This window comes from Chenopodium album, chromosome 11, assembly GCF_948465745.1.
Source record: "Chenopodium album chromosome 11, dcCheAlbu1.1, whole genome shotgun sequence".
In the NCBI taxonomy this organism is placed as follows: Eukaryota; Viridiplantae; Streptophyta; class Magnoliopsida; order Caryophyllales; family Amaranthaceae; genus Chenopodium; species Chenopodium album.
This window is the reverse complement of record NC_137844.1, coordinates 10,479,811-10,496,301: the sequence shown is the minus strand read 5'-3', so window position 1 is coordinate 10,496,301 and position 16,491 is coordinate 10,479,811.

Genomic DNA, 16,491 nt, shown 5'->3' with positions numbered 1-16,491 from the left:
TCGCTCCCCTGTTTCTTGGAAGACTAAGAAACAGCCTACCGTATCCACATCCTCACCAGAAGCCGAATATCGGTTTATGGCTTTCACTACATGAGAGTTGAAATGGTTGAAGCAGTTGTTGTTTGTTCTTGGTGTTAAGCATTCAAAGCCTATGCATTTATTTTGTGATAGTCAGTCAGCTTTGCATATTGCTAAGAATCCGGTGTTTCATGAACGTACGAAACATATAGAGGTAGATTGTCATTTTGGTCGTGATGAGTTGTTAAATGGTAATATTTCTACCTCATATGTTACGACTGGTCATCAGTTGGCAGATATTCTCACCAAGGCTCTTAGACGTCAACATTTTGGTTTTCTATTACGCAAGTTGGGCATTCGCGATTTGCATGCTCCAACTTGAGGGGGAGTATTAGAGTCGGTTTGTTGTATTTATGTTAATATTGTATTTATGTTAAGTTTATCTTGTTAGGAGTTTTAGGTAAGTTAGGTTTCATATTGTATTGTGTATATATATGTGGTTATTATCAATAGAAAGCTTAAGCCGTTTTCTCCACAATATTATTGAGTTTAACAAAAAAGCCGTTTTCTCCACAATATTATTGAGTTTAACAAAAAAAAAAAAAAGGTATAATTGACAAATTTTATCAAAATAAAAGATTACAAAATATATGTTAGATATAAAATGATTTTATCAAAATTATGTTATGAATGTTTCTTTATAAATCTATTAAATATTTGTGTTAAAGATATGTCAAATTCTTTTTATTTTAAGTAATCATATGATGAATTTGTCAACAACTACATTTTAAATTACCATTTTTCTATCAACAACTACCTTTTACTTTATCTTTGCGAATAACTACCTTATATTGAGTTTTGTTTTGGTAGCACTAGCATTTGATGGATTCCATCAAAATTTCCGTTAGTGGAACCTACGTTCAATGATTTCAAACAAAATCAACCCTAAATACATAGATTAGATCCTATTACAACCTATTTTAAGTCTAAACAAATTTGTCTATAATATATTTGTTTATTTGACATTATACATGTCATACCAATGTATAATTTCTGTTAATATTATTGTATTAGTAATAAGTTGATATTATATACTTGCTCTTTTTAAATACTTGCAATGATTCTCTTATATGAAAATGTCACAATACTTGCACCACGCTATAATCGAAAAGATTTTTGTTTTTAATGTTGTATATTACTCTTCTTTGAAGCTCATGACCCAATATTATACTCCTAACAGTCTCTCACCCCCCATTATAAGTGTATAATAAATCATGTGAGACCCAGTTATCTTATATACCAAGAAAAAATATGTTTTGCAATTATTAAAAGAAACATAGGAAGTATAATCTCAATCTACTATGCTTGAATTAATTGGTCATTTAACAATTATATATGTAAAAATATTAGTTATATGATAAAAAAAAAAAATATGCCACCATTATTAATATTATGATCGACAAATGATGATATAAAATATCAAAATGATATTAGATTGTGAAGTATATTATTTCAATCGATTAAAATATTTATAAATGGATGTTGTTTTTTTAAAAAAATAAATGTAGATACCTAATAAACAATATATAAATGTTGTTTTGAACTACCTCCTTCGCTCCCAAACAAAATTGCAACACTTTTGCTAAAAATGTGATAGATTTTTTGGAAAAATGTAGCAATATTTATGAATCTGAGAAAGTACTATACATTTTAAAAATACTTTACTGATGCAAAAACAACAAATTAATAAGATATTAATAATTGAAAGTTTATCGAAAATAGATGTAAAAATGTCTCGAGCCCTGGCTAATTATACGACTTAAGTTTTGTAGTATATTGACTTGACTAATCGTACAACTTTATGTTTTTAATAATGATTGAAATATTTTTTTTTTAAGTCGCTTATTAAAATAAATTCATAAATGGATTTATTTTGAATTAAAGAATATTATGATACGGAGTAAAAAATAATAAATTTATAATTATTGATAGAATTCAATACTAGTTTTGTGTCTCGTGTGATGCCCGGATTGTTTATTAAATTTTAAGATAAGTTTTTGATCCATACGCCAAATTTTTAAATATATCATTGATACAAATTAGTTAGGAATTGATGTGATTTTGTGACAATTTAAACTATATATGTAGTAGGCATGTAATGACTAATAATAATATTTGTGAAAATGTTATACATTAAAAAAAAATAGCAAAGTAAGCATGAAATATTAGAAATTTCTAAAAATTAGAAAAATAAAGTAAATATGTAATACTCCGTATTTTTATTATACTTTTATACATAGAAATTAATTATTTTATTTAATTAATTTATTAAAATGATTTAATTCATTTTAAAAAGAAATTATTTATTTAAATAAATTATAAGTGTGTACAAATAAAATGGATCATGAATTGAGGCAACAAAAGTATTTTTAATTTGGTCAATCCTATTGAAATGAGTAGACCAACTTATTGGGAATTTAGGGGCCCTATAAGTTGGCCCAAGTGAGAATTTGAAGGGGAGTAGGAATTAGTAATGGCAAAGTTGTAAATATGAGTTTTATTTTTAAAAGGAGAGTATAAATAATTTAAAAGCTAAAGATTTTCCACACAAGTTCATAATTATCAGATTTCACAAAAATTCAAAGGTTTTCTCTTTATTTTCTCTCTCTCTTCTTTTTCCCTTATTTTTCTTTTCCTTTTCTTCTTCTTTTCCTTCCCTTATTTAAAATCTAAACACGCCTCTCTCTCTCTCTCTCTCTCTCTCTCTCTCTCTCTCTCTCTCTCTCTCTCTCTCTCTCTCCTTCTCCCTCCTTTTGCGTGGCCAACACACCGGTGCCACCACCACCACCACCACCGTCGGCAGCCAGCCGGCCGACGCACTCCCTCTCCTCCTTCTCTCCTCTTTTCGGTTGTGTGTAAAAAAAATTATCTTTTAATTTTAAAATTAATTCTATTGATTGATTGTTTTAAAGGCATGTTTTTTTTTTATATTATGATTTGGTATTGATTTTGGGATTTTAATGTTGCTAATTTATTAACATAAATTTCAGATTTTTATTTAATTAAAAACCCCAAATTATAAAACCTAGAAATTGGGGGTTTTGTATAATTGATTAGGAATTGAGGCTAGGTTGTTGTTATTGATTAATTCATGGTCTAATAATGTTTTTTTAATGAGTTTAAAGCCTTCAATTTAATGCTGGAATTTATTTATACACACTACTTTTTTATTATTGAGTTAGGGTTTGATTACCCATGAAAGGGAAAAAGGTTTTAATGATTTATATATGATTTCCTAGTTTAAAAGTGATGTTTTATAATAAATAAGTATGCTGGAATTTTATTTAAGTCATGAAAATCAAGTCTTTTTGAAACGATTTAAAGTACCCACTTACAGAAAAGGTTCTATGGCTTTATTGTCATTAAAAGGGGTTGATTAGTATGATTTATATAATATTATAGTTGCTGGAAATTTGTGAGAATAGTGGATTAATTATGGTTATGTAATTTAATTTTAGGAAGTTTCGAGCTAAGTGATTTCTAGCGAGTGTGTTCGATTTATTAAGGCGTTATTCAAGGTACGTATGTGCACAAGAATATTTGTGTATGCGTAGTATCATTCTAGGATTGTGAATTATAATTGAAGTGATGAATTAGAAGCATGTTTGGTTGATTATATGTTTGGAATTAATGTTGGTTGAACATAAATTATTATGCAAGCATGTGAATATGATATTTGAAGCATGATACAAGTTGAATATATGTGAATCATGGAAGTATGTTTTATTTTTGAGTATCAAGGAAGCATGAAATTAATAAGCAAGAGTTATATATGTTTAAAAGAGCTATAATTAGAATTATTGAACATGATTCATGAATTTTATTCTCACCCATTTATTATTGGTGTTGAGTCAAGGAAGTTAGTTTATTTAATTGTTCACTCAAGTAAATTGAGATTGAGTCAAGGAAGTTTATTAGTGCATTCTATGCACCAAGGTAGTAATCGTGCAATTTTGTGCACAAAACTAGGCAAGGAACCTTAATTAAAATAAATAGTATGTGCTCACTAGTTAATTCAAGAATTAATTGGAAGGGAGTGTTGATTATTGTTATGTTTATTCTTGATTGATTGGTCGGAGTCTTCACATGTTAAATTGATAAATCACGTAAAGTGTAAAAGGATACAGACCAAAACTCTTGGAACGTATATACCTTGAGTATGAACATATAGGGGGAGTTATGGGGTTTTATATTTAACCATAACTTCTACAGGGGTACATGACGCTGTACGTTCTTTTATTATTATTTATGCGTTGGAATTGCGTCACCAAGGTGTGACATAGTAGGTGCCAATTGGGGTAGCTCCCTGATTGGAAGCTCCATTTTAATGGCTATATTGTTAAGGAAGGAAACCCATTCGATGCGTAATCCAAAGCTATTATTTACTAACTAATATTACTAGTTATGAGTCAAAGGTAATTTGATTGTGATTATATGGCAAGTATGTTTTATTATTATTTTTATTGATAGGATATTCATGCTAGTGTGGTGTATATTTACTCAGCTTTTGCTGATTCGTAATTTTATGTTTGTGTTTGGCTTTCCTTTGGTTGGCCCTACTATGACCCATTTGTATGGTGAGTAGAGGGTTGAAATAAAAAGGTGTTCATTTTAAGTTGGAATTTTACAAAGGGCCATGTTTGGATTGGTTCCAACTTGTGATTTAATTATTTCTATTTTGTTTTGAGATTGTGAACTCAAGTTTTATTTTGAAAGTTGGTTTTTATTTTAGACTTCCGCTGTGTGACTTTGAAAAATAGCCTTAGCAGTTATCACGGTGGCGGTAATATTTTGGATATTTCCTTAAAATAGTTTTAATTAGAGTAAAAAGAGTATTTTAAAATAAGGGAATTTCCGGGGTATTACAAAATCAAAATTCGAAATGACTCGTGATCCAACTCGATTGGCATTCATAAAATCACATTATATTGTGAATTATATTATTTTAATCGATTAGAATATATTATAAAGGGATGTTTTACGTTTTGAACTATTTCTTTCGCTAAAAAAAATAATGATATAAAAAAAATTTATATAATAATTATTTTGAGTTATAATCTAAAATTTATAAAATAAAATTATTATTCAATTTGTACATATGAAACATTGGTATTTTATCATAGATAACACTCAACTAACAATTTTATCCTAAAATTCTATCCTATTCAAATTTGATTGAAAATAAAATTCTAAACTAACTTTTTTATCATACGAGGTCTATGTAAATCTATTTAACATGGCGCGACACTTGGCGAAAATTTGAAATGCCAAGTGTCGATGTCTCATGGCCTGGCTAAAAGTTTAGCATTATTTATTAGTTACTAGTTTTATGCCCGGGCGATGTCCCGGATTGTTCGTAAAATTTTAGGATAAACTTTTTTTACTTGAATGTTAATACGGTCATCTAATCCCTTTTGATAATGCAGAATAATTAGACATATGATATCATATCACTTATTTATATAATAATGTACTTTTATAGTTTTTTTTTGTAAATAAATATCTACTTTGTATGTTATTATTATTGAACTTAAATTATTTAAAGTGAACATAAAGTATTTTTACCAAACAAACTAAAATTAATTTTACTGGTCAAAACTTATTTTCATTAATTCTCTATTTTTTTAATAAATTAAATATATTATAAATAGTTCTTATTTTAAAGAACTTTTTAAAACTAATTTTATGATGGAAATAGATCGAATTATATGATATTTATTAAGAGTTATGATAAATTTTGTATATATGAAATATTAGAAGTATATCGATAATAATACTCTATACAACATTTTATCTCAAAAAATCTATCCAAAATTTGCTTATTTGACATCATATATATGTGTCACAATAATACCTATTTGTCACATACATACGTAGCTCGACACTTAGTGAAAAACTGAAATGTTAAGTGTTGTTGTCTTATGGTATGGTTGCGAAAGGCTTCGGAATCGACTTTATTTTTTAGTGATATGATATGGTAGTGACAAAGTAAATAAGATAAGTTCAACATTGCCTTTAAAAAAAACAATCCAAAGCAAATACAATCATCATTTGTAATGAAAAATTAATCACACATTAGATGTGGGTTATTATAGGGAAGCATATCTTTGATATCTTGATAGATAATAATCTAGGAGGATAATATTTTTGAAATTATTATAATGTGATTTAGGAGGATATATATCATTTACATAATAACTTTTTAATCTTAAAAAAAATCTATCTAAAATTCATTTACATGTCATAAAAATATCTATTTGTCGCCTATGCGTGGCAAGACACTTGGCAAAAAACTGAAATGCCAAGTGTCGATGTTTTGTGGCCAGCTTTATATATTAGCAACCTCTAAGGGACTAATTTGATTTACTGAATTGAGCTGAACTAAACTGATTAGAGCTGAAATGAACTGCACTGAACAGAACTGAATATTTTATGAGAGAAGGAAATTAGGAGCTGAATTAAACTGAGCTGAACTAATTTGAACTGATTGGAGCTGAACTAAACTAAAATTAAGCTGAAAAGAGCAGGCCCTAACACCAACTAAGTAACCATATCTATAACACTGACCAAGTAACCCCTATAGCAATAACGAAGTAACTCTTGTAATAGTTGGTGACATGGTTTGGCCAACTACGTATAAAAGTTTGTGATTAAATATATTATAAATGGATCTTATTTTAATAAACTTTTTAAAACGAATTTGATGATGGAAATAGAGCGGATTTATAGGATATTTATAAAAAATTTTGATTAATTTTGTATACATGAAATATTACTGTGGAATTATATCGATGATAAAACTCTATACAATAATCTATACTTAGTATTTAAAAAAGCAAACCAAAAAAGACATATGTCATCATTCTATTACACTTCCCTATCTTCTTCTTCAACTCAATGTGCCACATGTCGTTTTATATTTTTAATTTTTAATTATACAATTCTTCTTAACTCTTTCATTAAACACTTTATCTTAATCTCCCCTCTTTAATTCAACATTTTATTTTCTCTCTTTCATTTTAGTCCCTCCATCTTCTTTCTATTAAGTCTCATTTCAAACTAAAGTCCTAAAATTTTTATTTCTTTAATAATGTTTTCAGTTACATATTACACTCATAATTATTTATTGGTATTTCCTCACTCATCTCTCAATGCAGTTTTCTATGAACAAGCCGTGCATTGCACGGGCCAGAAGGCTAGTTTTATCTTAAAAAATCTATCCAAAAATCGCTTACTTAGTAATATATGTTTTAAAATATATAATACCTATTTTCGCCTACGTGGCGCGACACTTGGCAAAAAACTGGAATGTCAAGTGTCGTTATCTCGTGGCCTGGCTGCGAGACCGACTTTATGTATTTAGTGATATAACTAGCCTTTTGGCCCTTTCGATGCATGGGTTGTTACTTGGATTAATTATTTTCATATATAGGTATGCTTTTCAAAAGTTGAAACCTTTGATATAATATACGAAGTAATTGTTGCATTGCTAAAACTTAAAAGATAAAAAAAAGTCAGAATAGAACTGTGAAAGAAGACGAAGAAATTTGGTTAGGTTTACCGTAAACACATGAAGATTGTGGGATATGAAATAATATATTAACTTAAGTTATACTTTCCTCTGTTTTTTTAGTTGACACCTTTCTATTATCACACTTGCCAATGCATGTTTTTGACGATTAATATCTCTAATATCAACATTGTAAAATTATAAAAAGTGGATATTAATAAAATATACATTGAAGCGATTCAAACAAGATCCCACATAAATATGTTTTATCGTATATATAAACAACAAGTCAAAGCATGTTGTGTGAATAGTGTAAAAGTCAAATAGTGTCAACTAAAAAAACGGAGGAAGTATTTTAAGTCTAGGAGATGAAAAGACAATTTTTATTAATTAATTTATATGTTTATGTAATGTGTACTTATTATGGTGGAAATGAAAACTTCATTTTCTTCCTTGAATTTGCAAGTTATAGAATGCATAAAGACTTAAACAAAAATAATAAGGGAGGTGAAATGTGGGATATGGGGTAATGAGTGACTTGTGATGACATGTGTCATGTGAAAAATTTGTGGTTTGTGTTTTTAAATACTAAGTATAGTCGTATAGATAAGATTTTTGGATACATTTATAATTTAATTTCTACACATGAAATATTGGTATTTTATTGAAAATAAAATTCTAAATCAACACTTTTTTCCTAAATATATATCCTAATTTTATTGAAAACAAAATTCCAAAGTAACTTTTTTATTCTACCAAATCTATCCAAATCTACCCAACTTTTTTTATCTTACAAAAAATCAATTATTGTTGCTTATATTACGCGACACTTGGTGAAAAATTAGTATTCTAAGTGTCGTTGTCTCGTGCCCTGACTAAAAGTTTAGCTTTATATATTAGTTATATGATATGAAGGTTTGATTATAAGTAATAACCAAACACTAACCATTATAAATACCCTTCTACACTACCATTCTAATTTGTTTCATCATCAACCCATTATTTCAAACAATTTTTTTTTCTACTAATAACCCAACAAAAATTAGCTTGTTATTCCATTGCATATCTTTCTTTAGTTTTGTATTGTTGTATTTATTAACTAGTAATGGCGTCGGTATGCTAAGATTATTGAAAAATTACCCTCAAAATTAGTTTATTGTGGGTTTGATAGACAAAAGGATGAGGAAATTGCCTGGATTAAGTCATTAACCAGTAAAGGCGTCGGTATGCTAAGATTATTGAAAACTATTAGTAAAAAAAAGGTTTAATGTTTTGACAATCGAATCCATTATGCTATCAAGATTCAATTTTGATCATATACTAAAAAAGATTAAATCTTGGATTGATTTACCTAACGGGGTTGCCACACTTAATGTGATTACTGAGTTTTACTTTGATAATTTGGCTGGGTACTGTAAGAATCATCAGATGCAGGAAAAAAGAAATTTTATTGCACATTAGGCTAAACTTTTTTTTTGGTGTTTAGAGAGCCACAAGGCGGATGATGAGAATCGTTTCTAGGATCTTGAGGTATTAGTTTTAAGGTTTTTGCACTCCCAAGATCCTGAAACTGTCCACTATAACCTTAGTATTGAGAACATAACCATCATGGGACCTTCAACTGTTATTAAGATAGCAAATTTGACTTTTGTAAAGTTTTTTTCTAAGTGTGATGGTCAACTAGAGAATGATATTGAAATCAGAAAATGTTAGATTTTGGGAAAACACCTCAAATTGGATTATGTGCCACTGCTCAATATACATAGCGTTTACAATATTAGATCTAAATACGTTACGATGAGGATACAAAATATGCACAAAATCTATCCTAATCCGCAAAAAATATTTTCGTAAATATAATATCTATCACACACTGCAAGAAAACACGACATTTTCGATGGAATCATTTCGATGGCCACCTAAAACCGTCGGAAAATACATATTTTCCGATGGTTTTATAAGCCATCGGAAATTTCCGATGGTGTAGACATCTACTTTTGGCCTCTTGTCCCGACCGGAAGTGCTATAACAATAAATAAAACTTCTTTGTGTTGGATCAACGTGAAGAATGCTTATGGACAACTCATTAAGCCACGAGAATACAAAACAACTAGCCTAACCCAAAACAAAATGAATTAAATTCCAATTAACTAAGCCCGATCAATAATTAGGCTTAAACCCGAAGTTAAAACCTAATTTTGACGGACTTAGAGGCGCCTAGGTTAAAAACTAAAGCTGCCGCAGGAAAACCTACACACATCTCAATGAGTCGCGCTGGTCTGGCGCGCGCAACTCACAAGGTTGCGTGTGAGACCCAGCGCAACCTCTAGTGATGCGCTCGCGGAAGATTCAGAATTTCATGAGAATATAAAATCGAATCTTACCATAATGTCGTGCGCAAGACATTCAGTTACGTTGCCCATAGCAGCGCACTTAAATCACTTGCACTGAGCAGGCGCCCACAACTCATTCAGATGTGCGCGACACTTGTTGCGGCAGAATACTCAAAACCCTAAATGCATCCATTCCCTATAAATAGGGGCTTAATACGAAGCTTAAACACACAGAAATTAACCCGAAATACTGACAAAAACTTTGTGAACTTGTGTACTATCAACCCTCTTGTCCTAAACACTCACCCCTCTTATTACTTGTTACTACGGTGGAGGTTCCCGAACAAGAAGGAGTCCATAAGTGTTCTAAACGAAGATCTAGCAAGGAAAAGTGGTAAATTCTCGAGTACTTAGATCAATCACCTTTTCTTTTCTTGTTTAAACATCCTTTAATCGATTAATTAGTGTTGTTTGATCACCTAAAATAAAATTTTAATTAATTAATTCCACATAGTATTCTTTCGTTAATCAAAGACTAGGAATTGAATAATTAATTGTTGTTTGATCACTTAAGTCAAGCCAAATCTTGTTTATTTATTGTTCTTTTCACGAATTTGATTAAATAAGAATAACGATTTTGCAATGTAATTCCTACGTGATCAATGCTTGTAAATGTAGACACCCAAATGTGTCTCCCCAAAACCAAACCCAGTGATGAATACCTTTCACGTCTCTTGATTATCGAATGAAATGAAAGTGTGAAAAGTCTTGTGATGTGGTTGTTTTTAGTAAAAATGCTTCTTTCTGTTTTTGAAAATATTCCTTTTCGTACCCTATTTATGAAAAACGTCCAATCCATTTTAGTTTGGTTTATGATAAGGGTCCAATAATGGTGTAGTTGGATGGGGCTTGAAAAGTCCTTTCCAACGATATATTATAAGCCCAATTCCGATGAATAATGAGGAAGTTATGGCCAAAATATTAAACTGGCACTAGTAGAAAAAACCAATTGGGCAGCCATAAATTGGAAGCGGTTAATGAAATCCGCTTCTAAAAACCCACCTTAGCAAAAGAATTAAATGAAAGGGGCAAATGGCCAGCGTTTTAGAGACGGAACCGCTTCCCTTTTTTTATTTTTTTGTTTTTATTTTTATTTTCTCACATGGGTACCCTCACACACTCTCTTGCATCCTCTCTCTCCTCATTTCATTCTGTTCTCTTGACTCCCTGCTCCCTTACCCACTCATCCTCTCTCTATCTCTTTGCTCCCATAACTCTCTATCTCTCATTCTCTTTCATTCTGAACTTAACCACTGCATTCTTCACCGCTGGCCCACTCTCACCTTTCTTCTCTCTCCTTATTCACCAGTGGTTACGATGGCTACAATGGTCCTTCGATTTTTAGGGTTGCAGTTTATTTTTCTTGGGTATGATGAGTTTATTCAAATACCCATCCTTTTTTTATTATATATGCAATATTTAGATCTTAGTTGCCTTTTTTTTGGGTTCATCCAAGTATACGAGTTGTGAAGAGTGTGGATCTGGGCTTGCACAGTTGCTCCTCCTCCAACAGTAGCGGCGACTTCCACTCCTCCAACAGAAGCAGTGCCTACCACCTCCTCCTACAACCGCAGCGCTTCCACCTCCTCCAATCGCGGCTTACCTCCCTCTAATTTCGTTTGAGCATTTGTGCATGCTAAGGTTAGAGATTCAGTGTTTTTTACCCAAATTATTTTTACCTAATTTAGTGATTTATAAATTTTAGGTTTTTTAATACGAAGTAATTGATTTATTCTTAACTAGAGTACTTAATTTCTGATTGTATTTTCTGTGTTCCATAAATTGGGTTTATAAGATTTGAGGAATACCCAGTTCAATATTTGATGATTTACACTGTTTTTTGATGCTCAATTAATGGACTTTTCCGTCGCCTAGGGTATGGGTTCAATTAGTTGGGAATAGAAGATCAGAGACCCAAATTACTTGGGAATTGAAGATCAGCAAATATCGACAAGTTCAGTAAGTTCAATAATCAATTTCATAAGTTGTTTGATGAGATCAAACTCTCCAAGGTGTTTCTTTCACCTTTTCAATTTGCCGCATATATGCTCGTTGTTATATATTCTAATTTTTTGTTTAGTTTTCGGATTTGGGTTTGATATTCGGAATAAATTTGGCCTTCCTGTTAGTTATTTGATTCAATTTATGTGTTTTAGGTTTATAATTATCTTTGAGTTTTATGGTAGTATAATTATTACGAGTAGGTATTGTGGATCAAATGGGAAGCAGGGAAACTTAGAAATGTTGGAAATTATGCTATCATTGACCATGTTAGATATCCGAGGACTCTAATATGTCATTTTCTATTAGTGTAGAATAAGTGGTTTGTTTGGTCAGGAAACTAATGCAGTACATCCGTACTTTTGGAAAATGATCTAGAAAATAATCAACTTCAAGAATGAAGTTATAATGTAAATTTTATGAAGAATGTAAATGTTAATTGATTATTAGAAGTCGGTTTTAATTAATAAAAATCAGTTGTGATTCATTATAAAAATCTGAACATATAACTATGCATCAGTTTTGTTCTGTAAGTGAAACAAACATAACCTTACGAGTTGCCATAACATTGCTCAAACAACACTTGAAGTATCTGATTATTTATAGTGTGTGATTAAGTTTTTCGTAGTCAATATATAATTCCCTTGATTAATAACAGGAAAATGCTCATAGATACATAGGTGAATATTGCATTGGATGGGTTATAGTTTATTTTTTTCTCTTAGATAAAATGAAATCTTATTGGACAAATGGAGTTTTTCTATGTGTGAATTTAGTACTGGTTGGGAAGTTGTATAACTGACTTTGAAATGAGCATAATTAAGGCAACTTGACTTAGGATGACGGGTTGTTCAAGTCTTGGTTAAAGGCAAATGATTTATATTTAGTTGGAAATGATTTTGTTTTAGATGCTCCATTTTAAGTTCTCTGCTTAATAATTTTGCTAGTTTGTTTAGAAGTCAAATTTACCTGCTCTTTTCTGTTTATGAAGGTACAAAAGGAGATTACAAGTGAAGTTCATTATGCAATCGATGCATTTCGGGGATTTTTTATAAGGTATCTACCCAGTTATTTCAAGTTGCTACTTATCTAGCTTTGGTTGCCATAGCTGCTGCGCTAACAGGACATGTGGTCAACAAGCTAATAACGTCAATGGGAGAGCGTCAATAATACAATGGGTAGGCATTCAAACTCCGGCCTTCAGAGGTATTCAACCTCCATTCTTGTACAATAATCTTCAATAATTTTCATTTTCGTATAATAATCATCAATAACACATTTTTTATATATGCACCCTTGCAGTTTGTACAATGTTGCTGCTCTATAATGCTACTGCTGCTCTACAATGCAACTGTTGCGTTACAATGTTGATACTGCTGTTATGCTGCCACTACAACTTATTATTATTTTTTTAATTATTTTTTGTAGTATGATTGTACTGTATCATTTCATTACTTTTTTTAAAAAAAAATGATTTAAGAATGTATTATTTCATTACTTTTATTAATGGAAAATTTTGACATTTATATATGCAAGTCTTTGTGTACCAATTTAAGTAATAATAATGCAAAAAAAAAAAAAAAAAAAAAAAAAAAAAAAAAAAAAAGAGGCATAAAGGGCAGCGGTTCAATGGGCCAAACCGCTGCCCATTACATATGATAATAACCCTTCAAATGCAAATAGGAAGCGGTTTGGAGCCAAAACCGCTTCCCATTTTAAAGGGCAATGGGAAGCCCCTTAAGCCCAAGCGGTTCAAAACCGCTTTCCATTAGGGGTTTTGAACCGTTTCCCAATTGCTTTTTTCTACTAGTGTGGGCTCAAACCGGATTTTACCTACGACCCAATGATCATGTGGAGAGTCCAAAGGTTTAATCCCATTCCTAAACTAATTAGGATTTATTAGAAGCTTCTATGAGTTTCTAAAAGATCTTAATTATCCTTTTTGAAAAGATAAGATCAAAAAGTTTGAAATTGAATAAAAACTTTCCTTTTTTAAGTCCTAATTCTATTCGAATTTAAAGATGTTCAAAGACAATCAGATATTATTTTCGTACCTAATAATGGTTGGATAGATCTTGAAATTATCTTTCCAATGATATATTATAATATTAATTCCGAGCTATAAAGAAAAAGATATGAAAGGAACACGAAACTCTATCCAAAACTGACACCCTTCTACTATTTCGGTCATATCTTTTTATCTACAAAATATTTTAATCTGATTCCAATTGGGTTGCAAATTAGACTTTAAGAGATTTCCAACTACATATTATATGACTTATTTGGACTTCTGGATCAAAATATATGATAAAAACAAAATCCACAAAAACTGTCTTGCAGCGCCGGACGACAGGCCCGTCGCGTGGTGCTGCACTCTGTCGCGCGGCGACAGGGGCTATTATGGCGACAACGTCGTGTTTTATTCCTTTTCGAACTCTGATTTGTATTATCAATTCTGGACTATTTTATTATAAATAGGGTCCTTAGACCTCCGTTTTCGATCATCAAAAAAACCAACTCTCATCAAGAATTTCTTGATACTCTCTCTCTCTCTCTCTTTCTAAACCAACTTTTCACAAACAAAATTCCACATTCATTAGCACTAGACACACCTAGCCAAGTTCGAAGTTGCCTTCGCCCTAGACGTGAAAGGTTATAATTTCTGAGGGTTTGGTCCCAAATCTCTATTTCAATTATTTAATTTAATTGTTTGTTTTATATTTTCCTTGAAGTTACTAACGTGTGTATTTTGTTATTATAAAGAGATACAAGGCATCCAAGTAAGTACTTTAATTGTTTCATTGATCTTATGATATATAAATCATGTTAAGATTGTTATTTTGGTTCCTAGTATCATGTTAGGATGCTTTCCTTAGTATGATATTTAGGGTGATTTGCTTATATCAATTATGATTTCTAGGATGCTTCATATTTTCTTTCCTAATAGCATGTTAGTATCATGTTAGGGCTAAAGCTTTGATCTTTGATCTTTAGTGACATGTTAGGGTTTGTTATTAATCTTGTTAGTATTATGCCTAGGATCTTGCGATTAATATTATGCTTTAACATGATTATGATAATTATGATTATTATGATTGTTATTATGATTATAATTATGATAATTATTTATTATGTTGCTTGATTATTATTATTGTTGTTGCTTGATCATGCCCTCTCTTGCATGTTTAAAAGGAATTGGTACTTGTAATCACGCTTAATAAGATAATTAATAATCTTATTTAGGGTTAATTTGATTATAATTCAAGTGATCGCCAATAATAGTTTTATTTGTGCATTAATATTCAACCAACATAGATAAATAGGTTTAGGGTTAACCTATTGATTGCATGTTAGTCAGAAAGCGCACATGAATACGAGAAGAATAAAGTAGAGGCCTATTTTATTAGGGCAGATTCAATCTCTTTTATATTGGATTTGTACCTTCATCCCCCAACTTCGAGTCATGGTTCCAGACCTATTGGAGTTAACGATCTCCTGGATCGTTAAGGGGTGTAACCTTCACCCTGTCAATGGTTTACAAGTTCCTAAAAATTGTTGGCGACTCTTTTGCTCTAGCTTCCTTCCCTTTGGACGCCACCATGCTTAAGTGTATGATCACAGTGGGGTTCAAGTTTGGGGTAATGCTTGAATTATTCCCTACAGTAAATAAAATCAACTAACTTAAGTTTAGGTATCACGTTGCATATATTATTTTGTGATGAAATTGTGAAAAAAGAAAGAGTTAGTAGAGGCCGCACTAGGGCTAGAATAGCGATTCCCCCCTAAAAGGAACGTTATTTTACCCTCGCTCCTGAACTCATTTTTGGTACAAGTAGACCAATTTGGGCATGGGTAAACTTATGATTCATGCTAAATATCCCTTGAACCCTACTTGGGAGAAAGGCATGAGCGAGGTTTATGAGTTTTCCTAAAACTCATTGGCGACTCCTTACTAGTTTCTTACAAAAATGCATAATGATAGGATCAACTCTAATTCAAGGTCCCCCAAACAGTCAGGAATTCAAATGCTAATACACCATACAAGTGTAAAGTCCTAGGTTTTTAAAGGGCCATGGCCATAAAGGAGAAGGATCCCCTACGATGGGCGCACCCTCCTTACAGATGGTTTAATAATTTTTCGATGGATCAAGCCATTAGAAATTTTCAGTGGTTTTAAAAGCCATAGGAAATTTCTGATGGTCAAAAACCGTCAAAAAATGGATAATTTCCGATGGTTTTAAAAACCATCGGAAACTATAGAGAGAAAAAAAAACCCTAAGGGCTTAAGAGCCAAATGTCGCCCCCACCTCTTCTCATTTCCTTTTCTCTCTCCTCTCTGTTCTCCTTCTTCTTGTTTCCTTTATCTCTCCTCTTCTCCTCATTTCCCCCTTCTGACTTCCTCTTCTCACTTCTCTTCTTTTCTCACTCCTCTCCCCATTTCCCCCATTTCGGCACCGTTCTCCTCTCATTTCTCTCTCCTCTTCTTCTCACTTTTCTTCTTTTCTTTCT